We start from the raw sequence: 25299 nt of genomic DNA on the forward strand, positions 1-25299 counted from the left end.
GGTGAAACTGGCCTTTTTCCTCTCTCACATGGCAGGATCAAATATGGTGGCTTCCTTTTCCTATCTGTGTGTCAGTCTCTCTCTGTACCTTCGTTTTTATCAGACCCAGCAAGAGGGTGGAGACTCGACATGACTTGTGCCCCACTGACAGGGACTGATGTAGTCCAATCAAAAGCCCAAAATCGATGTTATCAAGTAATCTAATCAAAGGCCCCTCATTTAATGCAATCCATGGGTATCACACCCAAAGGAATTAGGTTAAGCATAATCTTCCTTTTCTTTGGGATTAATAAAATAATCCCGAACTACAACAGGGGGATCATAGGTTGAGGAAGGGGAATAAAATTTGAGTCCCTTTCTTGCATTTACATTAAAACTTTCAACTATGGGTTCATGATGGGGCAAGGAACTTTTGTCATTGAAGAGATTTCAGCTGATGAGTTAATGTTTGGTCATGAGAAAATGTACCATTTGGAGCTTGTTTCTCTTGGGAGGAGAAAAAGGCGAAATATGAGTCAGAACATAAAGTCATTTCTCTGGACTTGATTCAACCACCCTCCTGCGCCATTGACCCAGCAAGTGTAATTCAGATAGTAACCATTGCTGGCATTTTCAGTGGACTTTACAGTTTATAAGTCCTTCCCTAAGACCCTCCACAGTTGCTCTGACTCGAGTATAAAGTTGACACTTCTACTGAATAGGGCACAAGTAGTTGTTTTTCTAAGGAAGGTGCTTTAATCAATTAAAAACATAAAAGTGCCACCTGCAAGTCTGAATTGGGGCAGTTTTCCTTTGTAGGAGCCCATCAGTTGTTAATTGACATTTATGAAAAATGTCAGAAGATGGTAAACTGGATTGAAATATTGGGAGAGTACAAAGTTTATGGGTGAAGATACACACTTTCCTGTGCATTTTTTTATCTTTTTATTTTTATTGTGGTAACATATATATAACAAACTTCACCATTTTAACTACTTTCAAGTATATAATTCAGTGGTATTAATTACTTTCACAGTGTTGTGTTCATATGACCATTTCTGTGCATTCTAGATTTGCCAATTCTGTGGCAAAGAGACATTATTCGCACGCAATCTCTTTGCTCTTGATCTTTTAGATCTTTTAGTTTTCTGTGTTGTACCCCATTTTGCTGGTGATTAAAATAATCACTAAATCTTTGTGCAAATCAACGGAGATAACTAGCAATATGTCTAAGAGATGGGTGTGACGTGTTTGAAATAAAAAATGCTAACTTTTTTCTTTTTTAAAACTACTTAATGGTCTCCTTGATTCACGCATTTGTCTGTTCTATTTTTTTTTTTTTTTTTTTAAATAATAACCATATGTTAGGTCCTGTGCTGTAAACTGAGATGCAGAAACCAAGGAATGGTGCTATGCCTGACCTCAGAGAATTCACAGCTTAAGAAGGGGGAAGACACATGAATCAGTGGTGACAGTTTGATCAGTACTGTCTATCCCAGAGTTGTGCAGAAGGTGAAGTAGCAAGTCCAGAGGAGGAATATCAGGTCTGCTTTGGGAGGCAGAAACTAGAGGAGGTTCTGAATAACGAGGTATTTGTGTGGACTAAGTGGAAGTTAACCTGACTAGGTAGGGAAAGGGTATTCTAGTGCAGAGTACATCCAGTGTAAAGCTAGAAGGCATAAGAAGAGAGCATGGGCGGTGGACTTAGCCCAGTGGTTAGGGTATCTGTCTACCACATGGGAGGTCCACGGTTCAAACCCCTGGCCTCCTTGACCCGTGTGGAGCTGGCCCATGCGCAGTACTGATGCCCGCAAGGAGTGCCCTGCCACGCAGGGGTGTCCCCCGCGTAGGGCAGCCCCACGTGCAAGGAGTGTACCCGTAAGGAGAGCCGCCCAGCGTGAAAGAAAGTGCAGCCTGCCCAGGAATGGTGCTGCACACACGGAAAGTTGGCGCAGCAAGATGACGCAACAAAAAGAGATAGAAATTCCCATGCGGCTGACAACAACAGAAGTGGACAAAGAAAAACAGGCAGCAAATAGACACAGAGAACAGACAATGGGGGGCGGGGGAGGGAGGGGGAAAGGGGAGAGAAATAAATAAATAAATCTTAAAAAAAAAAAGAAGAGAGCATGGTGCATACTGGGAACTGTAGGTGTTTTAGTTTAGTTCGGGGTACATATGGAAATTCATAAGATACAAGGATGGGGGAATGGGTAAAAGCTTTATCAGGAAGACTCCTTCTTCTATGCTGAGGAATTCAGAATCTTTTCCCCAAACTATGCTAGCCATTAGGGAATTTTAGGAAGGAAGGGATCTGATGAGATTTGGATTTTGGAACAATCATGGGCAGCAGTTCTGAGGATGATCTTTTAAAATTTTACCTACCCATCTATTTAATCTGAGAAATCAGAACTAGGAGCAAGAAGGATATTATAGTAACTAAAGTAAGTAATGCTCATTTGGCTACTCTCCCATTTTGAAAAATAGGCATTTTTGAGATATTGTTAAGTTATCACAAGTTATGATATGTTTTATGGGAGAACCCTCTCAAACATCTCAAGATACTACCTTTTATTAAAGTAATACACTAATGGCATTTACTATAAATGCTTTGGGTCTTTTTATTATCTTTTCATTTAGCACGTTGACACAGCCCAATTAACCAGTACCTGATGCCTGATGGTTAAATCTGTTAGAGAGTTCTCCCTAGCTTCATCTAATTGTAATAATTGGACATTTAGAGTCTTTCAAGGAATTTTTGGTATTTGCATGGCTTTTAATATGATATTCCAAGATTTTAGGAACCTCACACACGCTAAATATTACTGGGAATTAGTACCATTTAAAGGATCCTGGAACCACAGTCCATTATTTTATATGTGTTTGAATAGTTATTGAAAAGAAATGGTTTAATAGTTTAGTTTGTACTTATGTATATGTGTCTTAAAACATCTTCACCAGCACTCACCCTGAGCCTGATCCTTTGAGATAGTCTGGTTTTGTTTTTGTTTTTTCCTTTTCCAAGGCTTTGCTCTTTACTTTTTCTCTGCCTCTTCTCACCAATGTCCTCTACTTTATTCCCTTTCTGGCTTTCTCCCTTGAGCTTAGAAATAAGCTTACCTCTTCCCTATAATTAAGCAAAATATTTTGAACCCTATAACTTTCATAAACCACTTCCTGAGGAAGCATTTCCAAGAAATGAGTCTGCATTCATTGCTGATGGCTTCTCAGCCCCTGGTCTTCACATCTAACATTCTGTCTTCCTCTCTCAATGATCTCCCATTCATTAAACATTTCTGAAGTGCCTGTCAAATGCCAGGCTACCACCAGATGCAGTTCTATCTCTGGTGTTCATGTCTTGCTAATTGCTAAGTTCAGTGTCCTCTTCTTACTGTATTCTCAAGGTTGGAAGGAATTGTTGAGTACAACTCTCCAGGGCCCTCAGTGGGCCGACATTGTGCCTTCTGAGTGAACCCTGGCCTTTGCTAAAATTCCACGAAATTAGGGACTCATTATCTATTAAGAGCCTACTCTGCATTTGGACAACTCTGACTGTCACATGACTTTTTAATTTTTTTAGTCCATAGTAAATGTAGCTTCTACCTGTCCTTTGATCCTAGTTCTCCTCTTTTCAGCTATATAGAATAGTTTTTTTTTTTTTAAGATTTATTTTTTATTTATTTAATTCTCCTCCCCTCCCCCGGTTGTCTGTTTTCTGTGTCTTTTTGCTGCGTCTTGTTTCTTTGTCCCCTTCTGTTGTCAGCAGCGGCACATGAAGTGTGGGCGGCGCCATTCCTGGGCAGGCTGCTCCCTCCTTCGCGCTGGGCGGCTCTCCTCACGGGCGCACTCCTTGCGCGTGGGGCTCCCCTACGCGGGGGACACCCCTGCGTGGCAGGGCACTCCTTGCGCGCATCAGCACTGCGCGTGGGCCAGCTCCACAGGGTCAAGGAGGCCCGGGGCTTGAACCGCGGACCTCCCATGTGGTAGACGGATGCCCTAACCACTGGGCCAAAGTCCGTTTCCCTAGAATAGTTTTTAATACTATTTTTATGTGATTAGGGCTATCATATTTTCCTTAATATTCTTTTTTTTCAAAGCAGAACATCCCCAGAACTTAAAATGGTCAGAACCACTCTGCCCGTTTTGTTGCTCAGGTTTCTGTTTCATTGAAAGTCTTTAATCATTGTTTTCTAGAACTGACTGTAATTTTCCTGACTGGCTTTTTGCTTTCCTGATTTTGACTTCCACACTTGTATTATGCAGCCCAAACTGCTATATTTTAGATAGTCACATTGTTCTACTGACTAAGTTGACTACCAAAGGAAATCCCAAAGTCTTTTTTGTAGTGCTGCTAGGACCTGTTTTCTTCACACTCTACTTGTACCCTTGTCTTGTATGCACTTAACACATGTAGGACCTTGTATTTATTTTGATCAATTTAAATTGCTCAGGTTTGGACCATGGCAATAGCTGTTGATCATGTTGGATTCCAATACCATCATTTTAGGAAGGCATGAGTTCTTCAAAGAGTACCCCTTGAATGCGGCTACTTACATATGCATCTGTTTATCTTTTTTGTCCATCTTGACCACAAATATTTCATACAAGACTTTAGTCAAATGCTTGGCTAAAATCCAAATGTGTATGTTTCTCTAAAGGAAATAGGTTAATCTTACATGACCTGCTTTAAGGTTTGGGGTTCTTTGAGATGATCACTTTCTTTTTAAGTGTTTAAAATCCATTCTCAAATCTTAACTAGGACTGTGGTCTGTCTCTATAGTTCTGTTGGCATTTTTCTCTTGCTCAGTTTTCTTTATTTTTCTGAAGCCGTGCTTAATCACTTACTCCTTTTAGACTTGGTTCTTTGCTGACTTCATAGTTCCTTCTTCCCTCAAATTTGGAATTTCCTGAGATTTCTTGTGTCTTTCTTTTTAATCTCCATACTCTAATATTCTCTATGTTTGTGCTATCCAATAAAGTAGCCACTAGCCAACAATCAATATACAGATGTTACTAGCTCTAAGGAGTCCACTGACTTGAGGTTGAAAGCAAGAGCAGGAAAGGCTGGTACATAGAGTAGAAGGTTAAGTTCGATTATTCTGTGAATTGAGATAGGCGCACGGAGAGAAGTGGTCATGATTTATCCAGTCCTACTTGCTTGTGGCTGTTGCCACGTTATAAGTGTATGTTTCTGGCCCTTTTTGCTGTCAATAATGAGTCATTCTTGCAAATAAAATAAATATTAATAATTATATGTAGAGTATTTTTTTAATAGATTCCTATGAGTAATGTGCCAAGGGATAAGGTTTGGAAGCAAAATAAGTCCTTAAATTGACAGTTTTGGCACATGATTCTGTGTAATGCTGTTAACCTTGCTAAGTTATTTGAATACTAGACAATAATGTTTGCTGACATTTCCCAGTGTTTGAATATTTTCTTTCCTTTTTTTTAAAAAAAGATTTATTTATTTTCCCTTCTTCCCCTCCTCCCACCCTGCTGTTCTTGCTGTCTGTGTTGTTTTCTCTTCTCATTTTCTTTCCTCTAGGATTCACAGGGATTCAATCCTGAAGACCTCTGATGGGAGAGAGGTTCCCTGTCAATTGTGCCACCTCAGTTCCTGGTTTCTGCTGTGCTTCACCTTGACTCTCCCTTTGTCTCTCTTTTCTTGCTTCATCATTTTGCTGTGACTCACTCATGCGGGCACTTGTGCTCACCATGTGGGCACTCGTGTGGGCACTGGCTCACTGCATGGGCACTTGTGTGGGCACTGGGCTCTCCATGAAGGCATGGTTTCTCTTCTTCTTTTTCACCAGGAAGCCCCAGAGATTGAACCCAGGTCCTCCCGAATGATAGGTGGAAGCTCTGTCACTTAAACCACATCCGCTTTCTGAATATTTTCTATTACTATATAGTACAGTTTTTGTAAATACTACTAAACTCAATGTTTCTTATGTGTTGAATAGTACTTTTTTTTTTTAAAGAGGTACCAAGGCCCGCTCCCCTATGAGTTGTTTTTTTCGTTTGTTTATTTGATTTTTGTTTTTAGGAGGTACTGTTATCAAACTTGAAACCTCGTACATGGGAAGCAGGCACTCAATGACTTGAGCTACATCCACTCCCTGAACAATCTTTTAAAAATATCCATAGTAGTGAGTGAAGAATGAAGAATGAAGAGTGAAGAATGTTGAGTATTTTAAGAATCATTTATGATATCAGGAATTTCTGTGAATTCTGATTTCTTGTTCCCAAATCCCAAAGATGAATATCTATAGGGCATTTGGAAACAGTCTGTAGTGCTGATGTCAAGAATGATTTGTTCCCGATCTGTAATGAAATACACAAAGAAATTGAGAATGAGAGTTTAGAACCTCTTATGGCAATTTTATATTGCCATGAGTGAACATGTGATCAATAGACCCATCTAATTGAATAGGGCGTTTTACAAACGTATTGGCCAATTATGGATTGCAAATTTAGGTGGATAAGCCCTGGTCTAGGTGAAAGATGGGGATGGCTTGGACTAAGGTAGGAGGTGTGAAAAGAGGTTGGTTGGAGCTGGGATATATGTTGAAAACTGAGCCAATGGTATTTGCTACTAGAATAGATGTCAGGCTCTTCTAGATGATCTTTCCTCTCAAGTGCTTCATTTGTAAAATAGGGGAAACTATGACAGCTACACTAAAGATTGTTTTATCTATGCCAAGTGTTTCCTGGAGCTTGCTGGAAATCCTTCCTGCACAATGCCGCTAATATAATCTTGCTGATCTGATTGTATAATTCCCTTGACCTTCAACCCATCAACTGTTAACCATTACTTATAGTTAGAATACATTTTAAACATCTTAGGTTGATTTTTAAACTCTGGCATCTTCAAATTTTCTTCACGTTTTTCTTCTACCATGTCCTTTTATGCTCTTGACTGTAGCCCAGCTAGATTGCTTACTGTTCCAGTTAATCTATTGCTACATAATAAACCACCCCAAATTTAGTGGCATAAAATGACAACCAATTTATTATGCTCACAGTTAGTGAGTCAGGGATTTGGAAAGTGCACAGCAAGGACAGCTTGTCTCCGCTCCACAATGTCTGTTCTGGGACCTCAGCTGGGAATACTTGAAGGTTGGGGCTGGAATCATCCGAAGCCTCCTTCCTTCACATGTCTGGCGGTGGATGCTGGCTTGTCGGCTGGGAGCTCAGCTGGGGCCGCCAGCTGAAACAGCTACATGTGGGCTCTGTGCATGGGCTATTTTGAGCTTCCTCAGAGCATGGTGGTTGTGTTCCCAGTGTCTCAAGAGGCAGGAAGTGGAAGTTGCCAGTTTCTTTAAGGCGTGGTCTTGGAAACTGTTAAAATGTCCCTTTCGCCACATTCTACAATTGAGTCCCGATTCTAGACAAGGGGACATAGATACCACCTCTTGATGGGAAGAGAGACTTTTGGGGCCACATTTTAAAACTGCCCACCCAACCATTCAGCAGACTTCCTTTGTACTCCCCCATATCTATGCTCTTCTATTAACCCCTACTCCTCCCGCCCCCGCCCCCATTCAAATGCCACCGCCCTCTTGCAGCCTTTGTCTTGTCATGTCTCATCCCCTGGTAAAATCAATTTCTCCTCCTCTGTGTTCCCACAGCATACTATTCATAATTCCTTTGTACCCTTTTAAAGTTTTTTCCTTCCTTGGTAGATTATAAACTTTTCAAAAGTAAGGACCATGTTTTATTTACTTTTGCATTTCTCAAGCAGATATGTTCCTGGAGTTGAACTTTTAAGGTCATATTGAGCCTCAGATTCGGGACCCAGATGAGTTGGAACTTGGTAGTGATTACATAGAAAATTTTAATGAGGGCATTAAAAACTTCCCTTTAAAAAAGATTGTTTCCGATGTTGCATTTTAAAGCTTTTTTTATTGGATCCCTATTGTAAAGTAAAACTTCAAAACCTTCCCCTCCATAGCCATAAAATTAGATGAGAGAAGCCTTTTTGAAATTATCAACAACTTCCTGACTAGGTCAGCCCCTGATACCTGTGCCTTAGTGTTTTTCAAGCTGTGGGTTACAATCTGTTACTTGAAGAATTTAGTAAGTCACATCCAGCATGTAAAAAAAAAAAAGGTAATAAAAGTTTGAATGCACATGCTCACGTGTTGCGAGAGTAATAATGGTTTCATGAAGTTTTTGCTTCAGTTTTATATGGATGTGTGTAATGGGTCAAAATGTAAAATATGTTTTCTATTATAGGTGAGGGCCAAAAAACCTGAAAGGCATTGTTCTATGCATCCCCCTTCTAGGGAGCAGGTGTAGCTCCGTGGTTGAGCGCCTCTTTAGCATGTATGAGGTCCTGGGTTCAATCCCTGGTATCTCCTAAAAGAAGAAGAAAAATAAACCTGTGGGTATTCTAGTTCATTCTTTTTAAACTTTATTTTATTTTTATGAAGTTTATTCCCTTTGATGTCTTTTCCCAGGGCTTGTCAACAGATCCTTTCTGGGGACCATATATGAACCTTCTTTTATGTTCAACCTTTTTTTCACTCTTGGAGCCTCTTATAACCAACTTCTATTCTCCACTGTGACTTATGTTTTCCCTCCTTTCCATTGGAGAACTGATATCCGCTCTCCCGCCTTTAGGAGGAGAAGAGGTGAAATCAGCTTACTCCCTTTTTCTTTTTTTTTAGTAAAGTACACAAGTCCCAAGTATACAGATCAGTGGATTCTTATATCTGTGTTCATTCATATAACCACCACATAGGTGAAGATATAAACATTTCCGTCACCCTAGAAGGAACCAGCTTGTTCTTAAGTCCGTTCTGGAATAAAGTAGGTGTGTGAGTAAATCCGTGATTGTCTTGGCTCCCTTGTATGGTCTGTAGAGTTAATACTGTTGAGTTTTGAAGGGCCTGGAGACCTGAGGCAGCTAAGCAGGAAGTGTTAGAACAGGGAGCTAGAATGCTGCAGGGAAGCTGTGGGGGAAGAAAGCAGGAACAGCTTGGGGAAGGAATCAAGGGCAAAAGCAAGGAAGAGCCATTTATCTGAATTTTAGAGAAGAAAACCTAAAAGTTGTATTACTTTCTTGTTGCTGCTGTGACAAATTACCAAAAACTAATTGGTTTAAAGGAACACAAATGTATACAAATGTACATTTCCGGAGGCATGAGGGGAGACCCTGTGTCCTTGCCTTTTTTGGCTTTTCCCCCCTGTCTTGGCTCATGGCCTCTTTCTCCGTCCTCAAAGCTCCTGACCGCAGTCTCTGTCTGCCTGGTCCAGCTGCCTTCTCCTCTTAGCTAAGTCTTCCTCTGCCTCCCTCTTATAAAATGAGACACTTAGGATTACATTGGCCTACCTGGATAAAGCAGGATTCTCTCCCCATCTGAAGAACCTTAACTTAATCATGTCTACAAAATTCCTTTTGCCATGTAAGGTAACATTCACAGGTTTGTGTCTCTTATAAGGACACTTATCATTGGATTTGGGGCGCACTCAGATAACTCAGGATGATCTCATCTTGAGATCCTTAATTGTGTCTCCAAAGACCCTTTTCCTAAATAAGGTCATATTCACAGGTTGTGGGAGTTAGGACCTGGGTGTATCTTTTTGGGGACCACCATTCAGCTGACGCTGCCACCTCAAATGGCAGTCATAGCTTATTTCTTTGACTTCTTGACCTTACTTGGCATACTCACCCATGATCTCTGCCCTATTACTTTGTCCTTAATAGGTACTTCCTGCCTCTTGGGCCAGACTGTAAACTCCTCGAGGGAAAGAAGGCTTCTTTGCTGTGCAACTCTTAGCCCCAAGGTGCTTAAGAAATGCTTATAAGATCATAAAATTTTTTTGAATAAAATGAAAAGGTGGCAAGTAAAAATCCTGGCACAGTGATAATCAGGATGTTGTTTTGAAACTTAGCAGGTGATTTTTCTCACTGCAAGTTTTTTGTTTGCTCCTGTGTTTTTTTTTCTGGTACTCTACTTTGAGGGAGGAGTAAATGACTGCCTTTTTTTTTTTTTTTAAATCAAATTAATTTTTATTGTCCTAACGTATATACAACACAACTTCCCATTTTAGTCACTCTGATGTGTATAATTCAGTGATATTAGTTACATCCCCAGCTTTGTGCTACCATCACCATCATCCATTACCAAAACTGTTTCATTATCCTGAGCAGAAATTCTGTACCCATTTTTCCCACCCTCCCTATTATTCCCCCCTTGCCCCGCCCCTGTAATCTGTAATCTACTGTGTGTCTCTGAATTTGCCTACTCTGGGGACTTCATGGAACTGAAACTGTAAGTAGCTGCCCTTTTGTGCCTGGCTTATTTCACTCAACATGATGACTAACTGCTTTTTATTTCTCAGGAGCCTTAAGTGAGTAGTTGGGAGGGGGCAGAGCTGATGATGGAGTTGCCAAGCTGAATTAGAGCAGAGCAAAGCATCTGCAGGGAAGCGCAAGCAGAGCGGGAACACTGGGTTTGGAGTTCTGCCAGATGAAGCTTGGAGGCCTATTGGCAGATCTGTCAATGCTAGTTAGGAATTTGTCTTACTTGGTCTCTTGGAAGTCTTCATCTTCACTGGAATCATGTCCAGTGGATTTTATCAACCTAGAACATAGATCTTCTGGGCACCTGATGACTTGATTGTCTCAGCACAATGGAAGACTGCAGAGGGCAGTCGCCAGACTTGCTTTCTAGAAATAGGTGGTTTCACAGTATGACCTGCCCCATAGGCTCTCTCCTCTAGCTGACCTGGAAGCATGGCTGCTTTCCAAAGCTTTGCAGTGAGCACAGTTCTTGGGCTGTTTCCACAAATTTTCTCTTGTCTTCCTTTGACTGAAGTTCAAGGTTATCTGTTGATATCTTCTTTTTTTTCTTTTTCTTTTGTCTCAGTCTTACTTTGAGTGGATGCTGGCAATCTAACCATATTAAAGTTTAAGTTGTGCTCTGATGGTTTGTAGTAAGCATTTGAAGGTGACTTATTTTCAGCCTTTATGGTGTATTTATTTGTGATTTTTACTATTTCCATGAATCCTAATGTATCTGCTCAAGTCTGTGAAACATAGCCATTCCTTACAGTGACAGTTGGCACATAGGTCTTCCTTAATCTCACCCATTATGTCATGGCTAGAAAGGAATGCAGGTGTGAGTTTGAATTTCCCACTGCCACTTGTGAGCTTGGTGACATTAGGAAAGTTTCTTAACCTCTCCAAGCTGCTAAATGAAGGTATAATTCCTGTTGTTCTGTGTGTGGGAGGATTAAGTGAGGTAATGTGCCTGCAGATCTCTAGCATAGCAATGCTATGCTATGGGGAAGATTCAGTAAATTGTGGCTGCTGTTATTATTTATTTTGCAGGAAAAACTGAGGCACCAAGCAATATTAAGAAACGTTTCCAGTTTACCCGCAGTAAGTCTTAACTTGCAGAATTTAGAAAAGAGACCATTAGTGTGTTGGATAATGCAGTATTGAATATGTCGATCATTACAATTTGGCTATGTGGTGTTTACTTGGTTAGTTTGCAGAAAGAAAACTGACATGAATAAAAGTATGCTTATTGACTTTATTACTGCTCTAGAACATTTGTCATGCTAGCTCTGTAAAGCTACGTTTCCCATCAGTTCAAGGCCTATAACCTCCAAAATTCAGTGGGAGGATAGAATTTAAAAGAGTGGTTTAATTAGTGTTAAATGCCTATTTTTATGAGTAATTTTGTGACCGTTAAAGTCTGAGAGGTTCGTTCTATATCTCATGGCTTTATTATAGAGATGTGATTAAATGCTTTGTTCTTTGTATTAGGAAACTTTCAATTAATACAGCTGCCTCTTAGGGTTTTGGAATGATAAAAAATGACAGTAGAGATGTGGATGTTGCTCAAGTGATAGGGCTCTCATCTACCATATGGGAGGTCCTGGGTTCAGTTCCCAAGGTCTCCTGGTGAAGGTGAGCTGGCCTGTGTGGCGAGGGGGTCCGCACCTTGAGCTGGTGCAACAAAAGAGATGCATAGGAGAGACAAAGACACGACAAACCAGGGACCCGAGATGACTCAAGCGATTGCCTCTCTCCCACATTGATGGCCCTAGAATCGGATCCCGGTGCCTCCTAAAGAGAAGACGAGAAGAGAATAAGCAGACGCAGACAGCAGACAGTGAGCACAAACAACAAGGGAGGGGGGAGTACATAAATAAAATAAATCTCTAAAAAAAAAACAAAACAGTAGTTGAGCCATAGAACAGTCCCCTGCTGAGACTGTTGTGTTAAAATTACCCTCTCTAAGCCCCTGTGTCTATCAGATCACCTTTGGGTTTTTTCCCAGGGGGCACAATAAAAAGGGGTTGGGGCACAAAGTGGTAGAAATTGAGTAAACGGGATCATCACTGGACTTTAAATATAGATCTTGTGACTGCTTGTTGAAGACTTTTGCCAGAGTTCATTGATTTCATTACCTGAAGAATTCCTTACCTAGGGACGTATGTTCTTACAGGGAGGGGATCTTCTCAGATGTGGAGTCATGCAGCAGGAAATGTGGGTAGATGAACTTCCCTGTGGAGTTTCCTGTCTGAATGTAAGCCGCACGTTTGCTGTTACGTGCCCCGAGTGCCTACAGCAGTTCCTGGGTTGTGGTAGGTGCTCATTCTACATTTTGCTGGAGTACATGGATGAACACAGGGAGGAAGGCAGTGAACTTGGTAGGGCTTGGAATACCCTCTGTACCAAATGTAGTTTATTTCTGGCTTGGCCTTTGCTAAGGGTAAAGAAGTTTTTGGGAAGAGAGATCCATCCATGCTGGGGGCAGTTACATGTTTGAGCACCGACTATGCCAGCACTGTGCCAAATGCTGGAGATGAAATGGTGCATAAAACCTTCTCCAGTGATTCAGTGTTTGGATGGCTGGGACTCCTTCTATTTTCTTAACAGTGTTTGTAGCAAGGCATATTTCTCTATAATGATTCCTCCTAGAACTGTAGTGATCCCTGCACTTAGGGCAAAGGGTAGATTTAATAATCTCTTAAACACAAGTCAATCTTGAGAATTGTGTCCATTTATTGGCCCTCAGAAGCAGCTTGGTAAGGGTGATAGTTGATGTAATTTCCCTGTTTAATCAGTCTTTTTTTTTTTAATTAAAAACATTTTAAAAAGATATTTAGATTACATAACTGTTACATAAAAATATAGGGGATTCCTATATGTCCCGCTCCCCACACCACCCACATTTATCCACTTTAACAACATCCTTCATTAGTGTGGTACATTAGTGGCAACTGATGAACATATTTTGGAGCGTTGCCACTAAGCATGGATTATAGTTTACATTGTAGTTTATATGCTTTGCCAACCGAATTCTGTAGGTTATGGCAAGATATATAATGGCCTGTATCTGTTGTTGCAGTGTCATTCAGGACAATTCCCAAGTACCAAAAATGTCCCTGTATTATACCTGTTTCCCTCCCCTTCCCTTAGATCCTTCCATGGCCACTGCCTCCACATCAATGGTATAAGTTCTTCCATTGCTGGAATCATGGTAAGTCTATAGTAGAATACCAGTAAGTCTACTCTCGTCCATAGTTCATTCCCTAATCCTGAGGATTTTGGGATGGTGATGCTCACTCCATCTCATAATTGAGAGGGGGCTTCTGTCCCATACGGCCTATGGATGAGATTCTCTTGCTTGCAGTTGTAGACTCTCTAGTTCCTTGGTGTGGTGGTTGTCCATTCTCACCTCCTTGTTAGTTGTCCTGGGTGAGTCCAATGACCTGGAGAGTAGGCGTTGCAACTCAGTTGCTGCTCAGGGCGCAGCGGGCACATGGACAGCCCAAAGACTCAAGTCTCTTGGACATACACCTACCAACTCCAGCACCAAGGTTTTCCCTTAGGCTCTTTATCTCTTTGTCCAGTTCCTTCCAGATTGATGCCCTGAAGCCTTCTGCTCTGGGTTCCCAAAACAGCTAACTTGGGTAGGATTTTGCCCCTTCTCAACTATTTTTTTGCGGGAGAGCTGGGGAGTGTCCACTTAAGTGACACCACCTTGCCAGAGCTCCCCGTAATCAGTCTAATCAGTCTAATCAGTCGTAGTGGCCTTGTATCCTTTTGCTTCCCCAAGGGGAGGAAGCAGGCCAGGTTTCCCTTCTTGCCACCACTCTCTTATATCCTCAGATGAACGGATGAATGTAAGGGTTTGAAATTCCTGATGATTGTGATGGAGAGGATTCAAGAGTGAGTAGATTTTATTTCCTCTATCCTTCCCTCCTTTCCTTTCCTTTCCTTCCTATCACAATTCTGAACCTGTACTATATTTTTTTCTATTTTCTGTACTATTTTCTTAGCTCCAAACTGAGATCATATTTACAGAATATCCAACTTTAAAGGCTCCTCTTTTTGATCTTTGGGGATCAGATCTACGGACTACGGACAACAGGAGGGTAAGAAATGAGGCATGCCAGGGCAATGAGGAAGTTTATATACACTTTTCGTATTTTTGCAATACCTGGCTGGTTGTGTTGAATTTCTTGGAGAAAAGGCCTGCCATTCTACTAGCAACAAGGGAGCAGGAATTGTGGTTGCTGTTGGGACTGAAGCCAGGGGGATATTTATAGCCTGTAGTGAGTGGCTGTGAGCCCACCCTGGGTCTGGATATGCCTCCTACCTTAAAGTTCCTGGTGTTCTTGACCTGGAACCCTGCCCTTGTTGGCTAGACAGTAGTTAATGATAAAGTGGAGGGCAGCAGAATGTAGGCTGTGATGGCCTTGGACTTGCACAGCCTGCAGTTGCTTGCCATTGGCTGATCTGAGTGCCCAGTGGAAGAGCAGGTGTCCCCTCCCGGTCTCTGCTTCAGGCTGTGATGGCTTCCTGGCCTTAAACTGAGTTGAGTTCATTGGTGCTGATGAACCATTTGTTAACCAGAGTCCTCTTCCTTTATGCCGCATGTACTAGTTGCCTTAATATCTATGATGGCAAAAGGCAATGCAGATCATAAAGTTAGCTTCCTCATCTCTCCTTGAATTCACGTCAGATATATAGACTTGTCTTGCAGAAGGAGCCAAAATTAGGTGATGCTTTGCATATTTTAGCCCACATTCGGGTATGAGGACTAGAAGGAAAAGGTGAAAGAATAAGTTCTTACAGAAAACAACCAAAAATACCCCCTTCCCCCAGATGGTCTTGTTTACATGGTAAGATATAATATATGCATTTGTGTTGACTCTTGGGTGCTTTTAGGATAGAGTGATGGTTCATTTGTTAGTTTGCATTTGTGAGTGACAGAAAACCACAGTCCTCCAGCCTCAGTAAGATGGGAATCGAATGGCTGTCATAGTGAAGGGTCCAAGGTAAGGCAGGCCTCATAATTGCTTTACCAGAGTTCAAAAGTATCCATGGGACCTGTTTCCCCCAGCTCCTCTTTGTTGGCTCCATTTTTGTGCATGCTGTCTCTCTTTGTGTTTGTAAGTTAGCTGTGGCAGGTTCTCCCAAGTTCAAGTGTAATGAGAAGATTCTGTTCTTTTCTAGTAGATCCTGTAAAGTCCTAAGAGTTACTTTTTATTTTATTTTTTGAGGTACCGGGGATTGAACACCTGGGACTTTGTACATGGGAAGCCACTGAGCCACACCCACTTCTCCCAAGAGTCACTCTTACTGGATCAGTCCCACCCCAGAGCTGAAAGCTGTCTGCCAATTAGTCTAGTCGCTCCCCAAATGCACCCCAGCGTGGATAGCAGGGGGTGGGTCCCCACACCAAATTCAGGGGGGTTGTTGCCGGTCGGGGAGGTGGGTAGAGCTGGGGAAACAAACAGTTCCTACAAGATGATAGAGTAAAAGCACGTGTCAGGGGCCTTTGTTATTGTCATGAAAGAATACTCTTCTTGGACCTCCTGGACTATTTGATGGTAACCACCTTCGTTTTCAGGAAGTTGTTGGTGCGTTTTCTTGGCAAGCCTGGCATTTGTCAGAAGCCAGGGGGTGAGGGTGGGCATGGGGGGTGGTGATTTTGCGGGTGCCCCTGGGATGCTCACTGCAGGGTATAAAATTACAGTAGGCCTTAATGGATGCCATGCTACGTGGCTCTGTGGTGTGACATTAGCTTAATTAGCTTTCACTCTGTGCCGTCACATCAAAGATTGTATTTAGACAGATATTCTTGACATATGTTTTGTTTGTCCCTGCAAACACGTGTTCCGTTTCACTCTGGCCATTCAGACTCATTTTGGGTGACTGTCTTGTCAGCTTGGGGCTGGGGAGAGGGGAGGAGAGACTGCGTTTTGGCAGCACTTCAAGCCCAGAGCTGCATCCTGCAGCCAGGACCATAAGCTGTTTAATTTGTCCATGGAGGCCTATGCATTATAGAAATGAAAATTCCTTCTCTGACAGCATTCATTGCTGTGCACACAGCAATTTGGCTGTCAGAAACAGCTGGCCCTGCAGGGTGGGACACTGGAAAGGAGACCGGAGAGAGGCCAGTGCTAACTCAAGTCTCCCACTGTGAGCGGATCAGGTTACTGAGACTGTCATTAACAGCAGACTGCTGGGGGCTCAAGGCACAGCTTCCAGGGAGCAGGAGCCTGTGGCTCAGACAGTTAGTGATCCCCCCCACTTTTTTTTTTTTTTTTCTGAATGGAACAAAGATAATAGATTAAAAATAAACTGTTAACCTTTGCTGACATTCAAATTGTGGCTTTCCGAAAGTGTTCAGTTGTTCTGATTGTGTCTTCTGCTTGGAGGTGAGCACTTCTGGGGACGTAAATCCCTTCTAACCTAAGAATAGTAATTGCAACTTTTTGGGAAACTCAGAATCCAGTGGGGGGTGAGAAGCATGATGGGTTGGGAAGTGATTGCTTGACACCTGCTTGCTTGAGGTCTGTAACTTTTAGGCTCTACTTATGTGGATACAGTGCTGGAAGGCCAATATTGGGGACCCCAGAGCATGAGTTCAAGGCATGACATAGAATCGGTGGTGTGCATTTCTCCCCCAGGCAGGAAACAGCAGGACTGCACATCTGAGCAAAGAGACGGAGTTGCTATGCGGCTGAAACCTGTGCCTCTGTGAGCCTGCAGTGTGGCTGGCCCTGTGCATTTTCCTGTATTGATTCCATGACTCACTGAGCATGATCTAAGCAAAAAGCACACTTAAACTCCAGAGGAGCCAGCTGTCTGTTAGAGGAGGACATATTTTCTGGGTTTAATGGCGCCAGTTAGTTTGTACAGTAGAGATGTCCTCAGTAGTAATGTTTCAAAAAGGGCCTTTAGCTTTCCCTTTTGAAAAATGTGTTCTTTTAGAAATCATCTTAGAAATATTATTCTTGCCTTTTATATCCCAACTGAACTTTCCTTCGAGGGCAGCTGTACGACAATTTTGTTTTTCTTGAAAAAAATGCTAAATTTCAAAATAGAATTTTTTTTTTTTTTTTCATACAGCAAGAGTCTACAGAAGCTGTAAAGCCAGGGCAGTGGATAGACAGTACTTCTTTCTGAAGTGAGTAGCATCAGAGATACTGGGTGGTTCAAGATAAGCTTGGCTGTTGGAATCTGGTTGTTTTTTAATATGGTTGGAACTAGTACCTCTTCCCCCCTTTTCCTCTAAATCTGTTTCCCTTTTACATGATAGAGGCTGAAGTTCCCAGATGTTGTTTGGATTAAAGAGTATGTGTGGGGAGCGGGGGGAAAGCTTTCTTAATGATAATAACAGAGTCAGACTGGCTGGATCTGTACTGACAGGAAAATGGAGAGATAAAAACTCCATTAATGGTGTGTGCTCTGCCTAAGTAGCCAGGACAACAATGCTATTCTCACTGGAGGCTGGTCCCAGACTGGCAGCGATGCGTGCCAACTGCAGGGGACAACAGCTGCAGAGAGGGACAGCGGTACTCTAGGCGAAAGTCTCTGCTAAATGATTAGTGTGGGGGTGGTTCTTTTGTTCTCTTCCTCCTCTTCCTCCTCCTCTTCCTCTTCCTCTCCTCTTCCTCCTCCAGCTTTTGCCCATTTGCCTTAATGAGCCCTTCTTATTAATGGTTACTGTTCCAGAAATTGAATCACATCTGATTAAAACTTAATGGTTACTCACAGAATGAAGTTGGCTGGTAGTTTCCAAGCCTATTTGTCTGGGTGGGTTTGAGTTTGCCACAATAGAAATTGTTAATTTATACAAAATGTATCTTAGTAGCTACAGTCCTTAAAGTTGATAGTTCTGCTTATAAACCAAGAAAACAATGACTTGTTACAGATGTAAAGCTTGACTCTTTTGCCCAGATACCTTTGAATATTCATGATCAAAAATAGTAGTAGTAAAAAAATTTTTTTTTAAGGATCTCATTTTAGAAGGTACTGTAAGAAAATGGCAAAGGCTTGGTTTAGTTAGAATTCATTGTGCTTGTACTTCTGAGCCCCTCTGAGTGAAGCTTTCTAGCTGAGGCCCTCTGCCAGGCAAAGCTGTGGCAGAGGAGACCCACTTTGGGAGCTTACTATCTTTGTGGGCAAGGTAAGGGCTTAAGATCTCCAAGGAAAGAAGTGCTTTTGAGTGGTGTAGAAAAGCAGCCCTGGAAATTGAAAGGAGGGGTGATCCAGCCACCTAACCCTTCCACTGTTTCCTGTGAGTTTAAAAACTAAGTTATTTTGACTTGGATATTTATGGTATACAGGAGGGAGAGAACAGTTATTTGAGTGTTTACTTTTGTGCTAAGCCCTGTGCTACAGACTTTTACATGGTTGGTGTCAAGTGCATTTTACAAGGGAAAGAAACGTAAAGCCTGACGAGTTGCTACTTACTCAAGGCTGGAGTGCCAGTTCCTTCTCTTCTTGGGTGCAACTGGAACAAAACAAATTGTGTGAACCAATAATATGGTATTGATTGCACATAATTGCAGTGGGAATCCAGAAGAGGAGGTGAGGTAGGTGTACTTTAGACCTGTCAGAATGCTGCTCTGAAATCAATCCTGGAAGGCTGCATGGAGGGGTGAGACATTTCATTATTTTTGACACCCCTCTCTTCACTGTGTTCCCCATGTCAGGGCTCATGACGGGGCTGAAGACTCAGAGCTGAAGAGGCAAAGTCCTGCCGTCAGAGGGTGGTGGTCATTTTTCTGTGGGCAAAGCTGGGGAGGGGAGAACATGGGGGCGGGTATCCCAATTCCTCCCAGGAAGTGAATTTTGAGAAAAAGACCAGCTGCGAGTGCCTCTCGACCAGGTTACCTTCTTGAAGTGGAAGGTTTCTGAGTGAAGACGTTGGCTGAATTGTGTTGGGAGGAGCAGGAATTCTACTTTAAAGTGCAACCTGCCATTTCCCTTTGGAAATACATATGGATTGTGAGTGACCTCGAGGTTGCGGGTGCAGAACTGCCACTCACATGCCACACCATATTGCCAAGTGGCCCAAGTGTGGTTTCTTCTGCCTTGTGACTGAAGTCAACAGAGTATGGGCAAACTGCTCCTTTAGATAAAGCTTTTTTCTTGGGCATTTCTTTTTTTAAAGTATGTAGCCTTTCCTGGTATTGAAAAATTTTTTTATTTAGAGGGCAAACTCTAGAGAGACCGTTTTGAGGAAATATGATTCTTCAGTGATGAATATTAGCTTGTACTCCTATACAAGCTTGCCTCTTTCTAAATGCCAGGCCATCACTGTATACACTTCTTATGTTTAAAGGACTGATGAGTTCCAGGTGTGACACTTGGCTTTCATTTTTAAACTTTATGGTAGCTTAAATGGTTCCGTAGTATTCCTGTTAGAGGCTTGTGTATGTCCATATAGATAAAGAATAGTACAGTATATGAGGTGGAAGGCATAGTCGCCTGGTTGGTTGCTGGAGACTTGCTTTCGGTTTTCTGTTCACTCCCCTCCTTCCTTGGTAGGGGGTGGAATCCAGATACTGGTTTCAATCTAAAGGCTTCCCTGAATGCCGTCCATGAACGCTTCTGGTTGAGGGATCCTTGCTCTTATGCCCTGCCATGGGGCAGACTTAGATTGTAATTCATTGCTCATGATGAAGGTAAAGAAGTTTAGAGCCTATTCAGCTCCATATGCTCCCTTGCATTCTGTTGTCTTCCAGAGTGAGAGAAGGGAATTCAAAGACAAGGCAAGCTAATGATATTTTTTAATTGTTGAAAGGTAAAAGCTACTAAGAAAAGAAAGGAAATGAGTATCACAAAAGTCAAGATTATGGTTCTAATAATGGGAGTCTCAGTAATAATAACAGCTTCCTTTAATGGTGCTTATCAGATGCTAGGTTCTGTTCTGAGTGTTTAACATAGTAACTCATTCAGTCCTTACAATAACTCAGGCAGGTGTAATTTTTATTTCATTGTTGCAGATGAAGGAAATGAGTTCTACCTGCCTTAAGGCTCTAAAGGTAGCAGATGGCAGGGACAGAATTCTAACTCAGGTAATCTGGCTCATTTCTGGATTTTAATCACAATGTAGAGGGAGGAAGGGGATAGTTATTGAGAAGGATACATGGGGTGGTGGGTGGAGTGCTGATAGTTTCCTAAAAAAAAAAATTAGGGGTCTCATAAAGATTTTAGTTGTGTTGTAGTATAAATGGATTAAATATATATATTCATATAATATATATACATACATATGCATGTATATTCATGAATTCATACTGTTTTTGAGAGGTGGCAGTAAATAAGTGAGTGATATTTAGTTTCCTTACCATTGTCGCTCGCTCTCTCTCTTTTTAAGGTACTGGTGCCTAGGGATTGAATCTGGGATCTTGTATGTGGGAAGCCAGCGCTCAGCCACCGAGCCACATCCCCTTCCCTGAGTTGTTTTTTTCCGTTTGTTTTGCTTGTTGTTTGTTTTTTCAGGAGGTATGCGGAACCAAACCTGGGACCGCCCTTGCAGGAAGCAGGTACTCAACCACTTGAGCCAAATCCCCTCCCCTCTTGCTATCTCTTTGTTTTTGCTTTTTTTTTTTTTAAAGATTTGTTTTATTTATTTCTCTCCCCTTCCCCCCCCGCCCCCACCCCTGCCCCAGATGTATGTTCTCTGTGTTCATTCGCTGCGTGTTCTGCTGCATGTTCTTTTGTCCATGAGGAATCTGTGTCTCTTTTTGTTGCGTCATCTTGCTGCGCCAGCTCTGTGTGGGCGGCGCTATTCCTGGGCAGGCTGCACTTTCTTTCGCACTGGGTGGCTCTCCTTACGGGCACACTCCTTGCACGTGGGGCTCCCCTACGCGGGGGACACCCTGCGTGGCAGGGCACTCCTTGTGCGCATCAGCACTGCGCATGGGCCAGCTCCACATGGGTCAAGGAGGCCCGGGACTTGAACCGCGGACCTCCCATGTGGTAGACGGGCGCCCTATCCGCTGGGCCAAGTCTGTTTCCCGCTATTTCTTTGATGTATAATAAACCCCACGCTTGGGAACCACACATCTAGCACTAGAGAGGAAACATAGTCACATGTGGAGGCTTTTCCCAAACCTGGCCTGTTCCTACTTAAGTGGAGTATTCGTTTATTTGCTTTCTGTGGCAGCGGCATTAGGAGTTGACATAACTTGGAAGAAGTTAAAGCTTTTTTTTTTTTTTGCATTTGGAAAGTTCATACAAAAATATATTGAAAATAAGTAGCTTCTAGACATTTATCTGACCCATTCTTCGTATGGCCAAAGAGGAAAGTGATGGAAGGCTACCACACGGTTTTGGTAAGTCAGCCTAAATTTGGTTCTAAGAGACTTGAATTTATGCTAATATGTATTGTCTTAAAATAAACCTGACTGCACAGCAGCGCTGGTAGAACCAACAGAAATGCTGTACTTGACACAACTAAAATGGTAAAAGTTATCTAAGAGTTTTTCCCTCAAATACTTAATATGTTCAAAATTAAAACTGACAGAACTAGCCTGTTCCTTTCTACCAGTTTTAGAAAATAAGGCATCCTGAAATTTATGGAGAATCATCATTTCCCCCTCGGATTTCAAAAGTGAAAACGCATAATCAAGGAGACAAATTGTTTATAAAGTGGACCAGGGTTTACTGACCTGAAGCTCAATTGAATTTTTCTCAGAATTGTTGACAGTTCAAATGGTAAACATAGGCAATTGCCAATGTTTTTATCTTCTTTTTAGATACATGCTGCACTTTCCTGTCCTATCTTCTTACTGAAACAATCCGGAGGGTATTAACTGTTTCTGTTTCTGACTCAGTGATTTTAAACGCTGGTTTACTCATTTGAGGCACGTGGAGAGTTTAGAAAATACAGATCTCCAGGCGCTTTAGTGTGCAGCCAAGGTTAAGAATGGCGGCTCATCTAGTCTTCCAGCCCTGGTGTTTTGGGTAGTCCTTTCGTGCTGTTTCCCTGAGCTCTCCTGTTGGCTGGACATCTGGGACACTGGGATAAAGGATGCCCAGCCTGTGCACTAGCCAGTCTGTTAACCCATTGGTTTCTGGAGGAACTTTTAGTGAGAGAATTTAGCTGGCCTCTACCTGGGGGAATGTCTGGGATGTTTAGGGCTGACAATTTGGGGTTCACTAGCTCCTCTTGAATTGCTTTTCGAGGGGAGAAACACAGACACACCACCCACATATTTCTTTAATTGTTGCATGGACAAATAGAGTGCATTTTAAGTATGAATGCTATTAAAACCACTATGAAGAATTAATTTCTTCTTAGTAATTCTGGCCCAGTTGACAATTTGGGTTATCGATGATAAATAAAGATGCTTGTATTTATTGTCGGGTAAATTGCTTCTTAAGAGTTGCAGTACAATAAATGATTGGAAAAGTGATTGTTTCCATCATAGGTGTAGAATGAAAAGACTGCTAACGTAATCAACTTCAGACATGTTATATTATATAAAATTAATCTATAAGCAAATGAATCCTGGTGCAAAACCGTGTTCTCATTAACAGTAACCAAAAATCAAAAGGCTATAATTCCACTAGGCTGGATGGTTGATGACCCTTGTGAAGGTTAAAGGAATAGAAAATGTCTGTTTTGTGGTTACTTATATGAAATTAGTTGAGTTAAGGAATTCGGAGATTTACATATCATAGATAGATAATGTGCTCCTGGGAGCGTGCCCTCTCTCCCTCTCCTTTCCCCCCCAACTCATCCCCAAAACTGTTATTGGAACCCAGAAGAGGATTGCAGAAGGTTTTGCCACCATCCAGGCAGGCCCTTCCTGCTTCTGCCTCTCTCTCATTTTCTCCCCAACAACTGAAATGTCCTTTCTCCTGGGCCATTCCATTTTAATTTTCTGCCATTTACTGAGCTTGGTGGTGATGTACAGATTCTCAGAAATCCTTATCTGAGAAGTAGGTGGCATCTTCCAATTTTATAAATGAGGACTCGGGCTTAGAGAAAAACTTGTCCATGATCTTGGAGCATAGGAAGTGACGACCTAGGCGCAAGCCGCAAGCCACACCAAGCCGTGTGATTCCATTGCCTCTGCTAGTTCCACAAAACCAGAAGGATTGGAAGATAGGGTCTATACACATAGTCAACAGGCACAAGACAGCACGCACTCAGGGTCTCAGTGCTACAGAAAAAGAAAAAGCTCTAAGAGTGATAAGACTGATTTAAAAAAAAAAATTATCACTGGTTTTATTGAGACAGAATTCACGTGTCAACAAAAATCCACCCTTTAAAAGTTTTTTTTTTTTTGTATATAGACAGATTTGTGCAGCCATGACCACTATCTAATTTTAGAACATTTCATCACCTCCAAATGAAACCATTAGGATATAAGACTGATTTTAAAGCTAAGATCATTAAAGTAGAAGTCCAGAATTGGGCTCAGTGATCCCAGTGCGGGCAGAGGCTGAGTTCCTGCCCTAGCCTCACAGTGGGTAAGGACTGAGCTCCAGTGTTGGTTGACTCTGTCACTGAATCCTCCAGAACTGTGAGCCCTCAAATTTTTTTTTTTAAACCCATGCCCATTTTTGGTTAAACAAAAATCTCACATTCTTCTGCCTGTTTGTATTATGAGAACAACAGTATTTATATATTTTTCTAAACACATACTTAGTTTTACAAAAAAAATAAAAACTGTGCCACCTCCATCAGTTTGGAGAAACATTTGTGTCTCAAGACTTTAGGCCATCTTCATTGCAGGTGTGCTTGAGCTTATGAAATGAATCAGTGCAATCATCATTTGAAATGATGCATGCATGAAGCGGTTGCATGTGTGAACTTGAAGTCCCAGCCAGTGAGTGCTAATAACAGGCACCTCTTCCTTGGCTCTTCCTTCTCTTGTCTTTACCATTTAACTTTGGTCATTGCTTCCTTTCTGTTGCCTTCTTTATGCTTATTTAAAGTTAAGTTGAGCTATATAGCAATTTATGTATTTGTTCTTTTCATCCCCACTGTGTGGTATAAACAAGTTGGGATTGGGAAAATGGGTAATGAGGGGAAGGGGGAGGGAGGAGCCATTTAAGAAGCCAGCATTGTCGTGGCAGGAAAAAGAACATGTCTCTTTCATACTGCAGCCCCATTACCTTGACTGAAGACCCCTGGAAGGAAGCCAGCAAGTGAGTGAGCTAAGCCATGGGCATTGTATGAGGGAATGACTCCAAATGGAGTTTGGGAAAAAACTTAATATTTTCTTGTAAGGTGAAGCGTGTCCCATCTTACATGTTACTGACAGCATCTCACTTTCTAGTAATACTAGGCTGTTAGCGTGGTCTTTGAGTATTGCTGTCAAGTTACTCTCCTGCGTGTGTATATATGTATATAATTTAGAAAAATATTATGTTCTGAAGTGTTGAGTAGGGAATACTTCCTTATTTTCAAATGTAAGTCAGTAGGAAGCTATGTTTAGTGTATATACAGTTAGTTTACACATTATCTTTCTGGATGAAATAAAAAGCACTTTTAGTTCTCCCTTACTCCCTATAACTTAGGGTTTGGGGGAGTTTTTTAGCTTCAAATTAGAAACCCATTAAAATAAAAAATCCATAGAAAGTGGATTCTGGTAGGCCTGTCTTCTTTTTTCCCATTAGTGTAATTATTTTTTTTCATTTTGATATTCATATTTCTCTTGGAGGGCCCTTCTTAGAAGCACTTTGAATCATTTTATCAGGGTACACCCATGATTGTTGAGTTAGGAATGAGGTGAAGGGGTGTGCATTTCAGACATGATGTGGGCATGGAGGCTGTTTTTAGGAAAGACTTCCTTTGTGATTGTTGAGCTGATGATGAAGCAAAGGAGTTTGCTAGGTGGGAAAAGACATTTTAGGCAGACAAATGTAAGGGCAGGAGATGAACAAGATCATGGCATCCTCAGGGAGCTTAATGTGGGATTTCAGTGAAGGGTGCCTGTGCAGTGCACTGGGTGAGGTTGGAGAGGTCTCAAGGGCCAGCTCAGGAAAATCAGGAGTCTGCGTGTGGTGAGGAGAACCAGTGCCGGCTTTAA

The 25299-nt window shown here is 41.9% G+C and overlaps 1 protein-coding gene across 2 annotated transcripts in view; it reads left to right on the forward strand.

The window, feature by feature from the left end:
• The window catches only part of ACVR1 (activin A receptor type 1), a 143190-nt gene that overhangs the window by 25153 nt on the left and 92738 nt on the right, over positions 1–25299 (forward strand). The window contains exon 1 of one of the 2 annotated variants that reach the window (XM_058300891.1): positions 20758–20796. The exons of the other annotated variant lie outside the window; for it this stretch is intronic. The gene's annotated coding sequence lies outside the window, so the exon portion shown is untranslated. Of the gene's footprint in view, positions 1–20757; positions 20797–25299 lie in introns of those variants that run through there. 2 annotated transcript variants of the gene reach the window in all.

The sequence above is a fragment of the Dasypus novemcinctus genome, chromosome 7, assembly GCF_030445035.2.
Source record: "Dasypus novemcinctus isolate mDasNov1 chromosome 7, mDasNov1.1.hap2, whole genome shotgun sequence".
Lineage (NCBI taxonomy): Eukaryota > Metazoa > Chordata > Mammalia > Cingulata > Dasypodidae > Dasypus > Dasypus novemcinctus.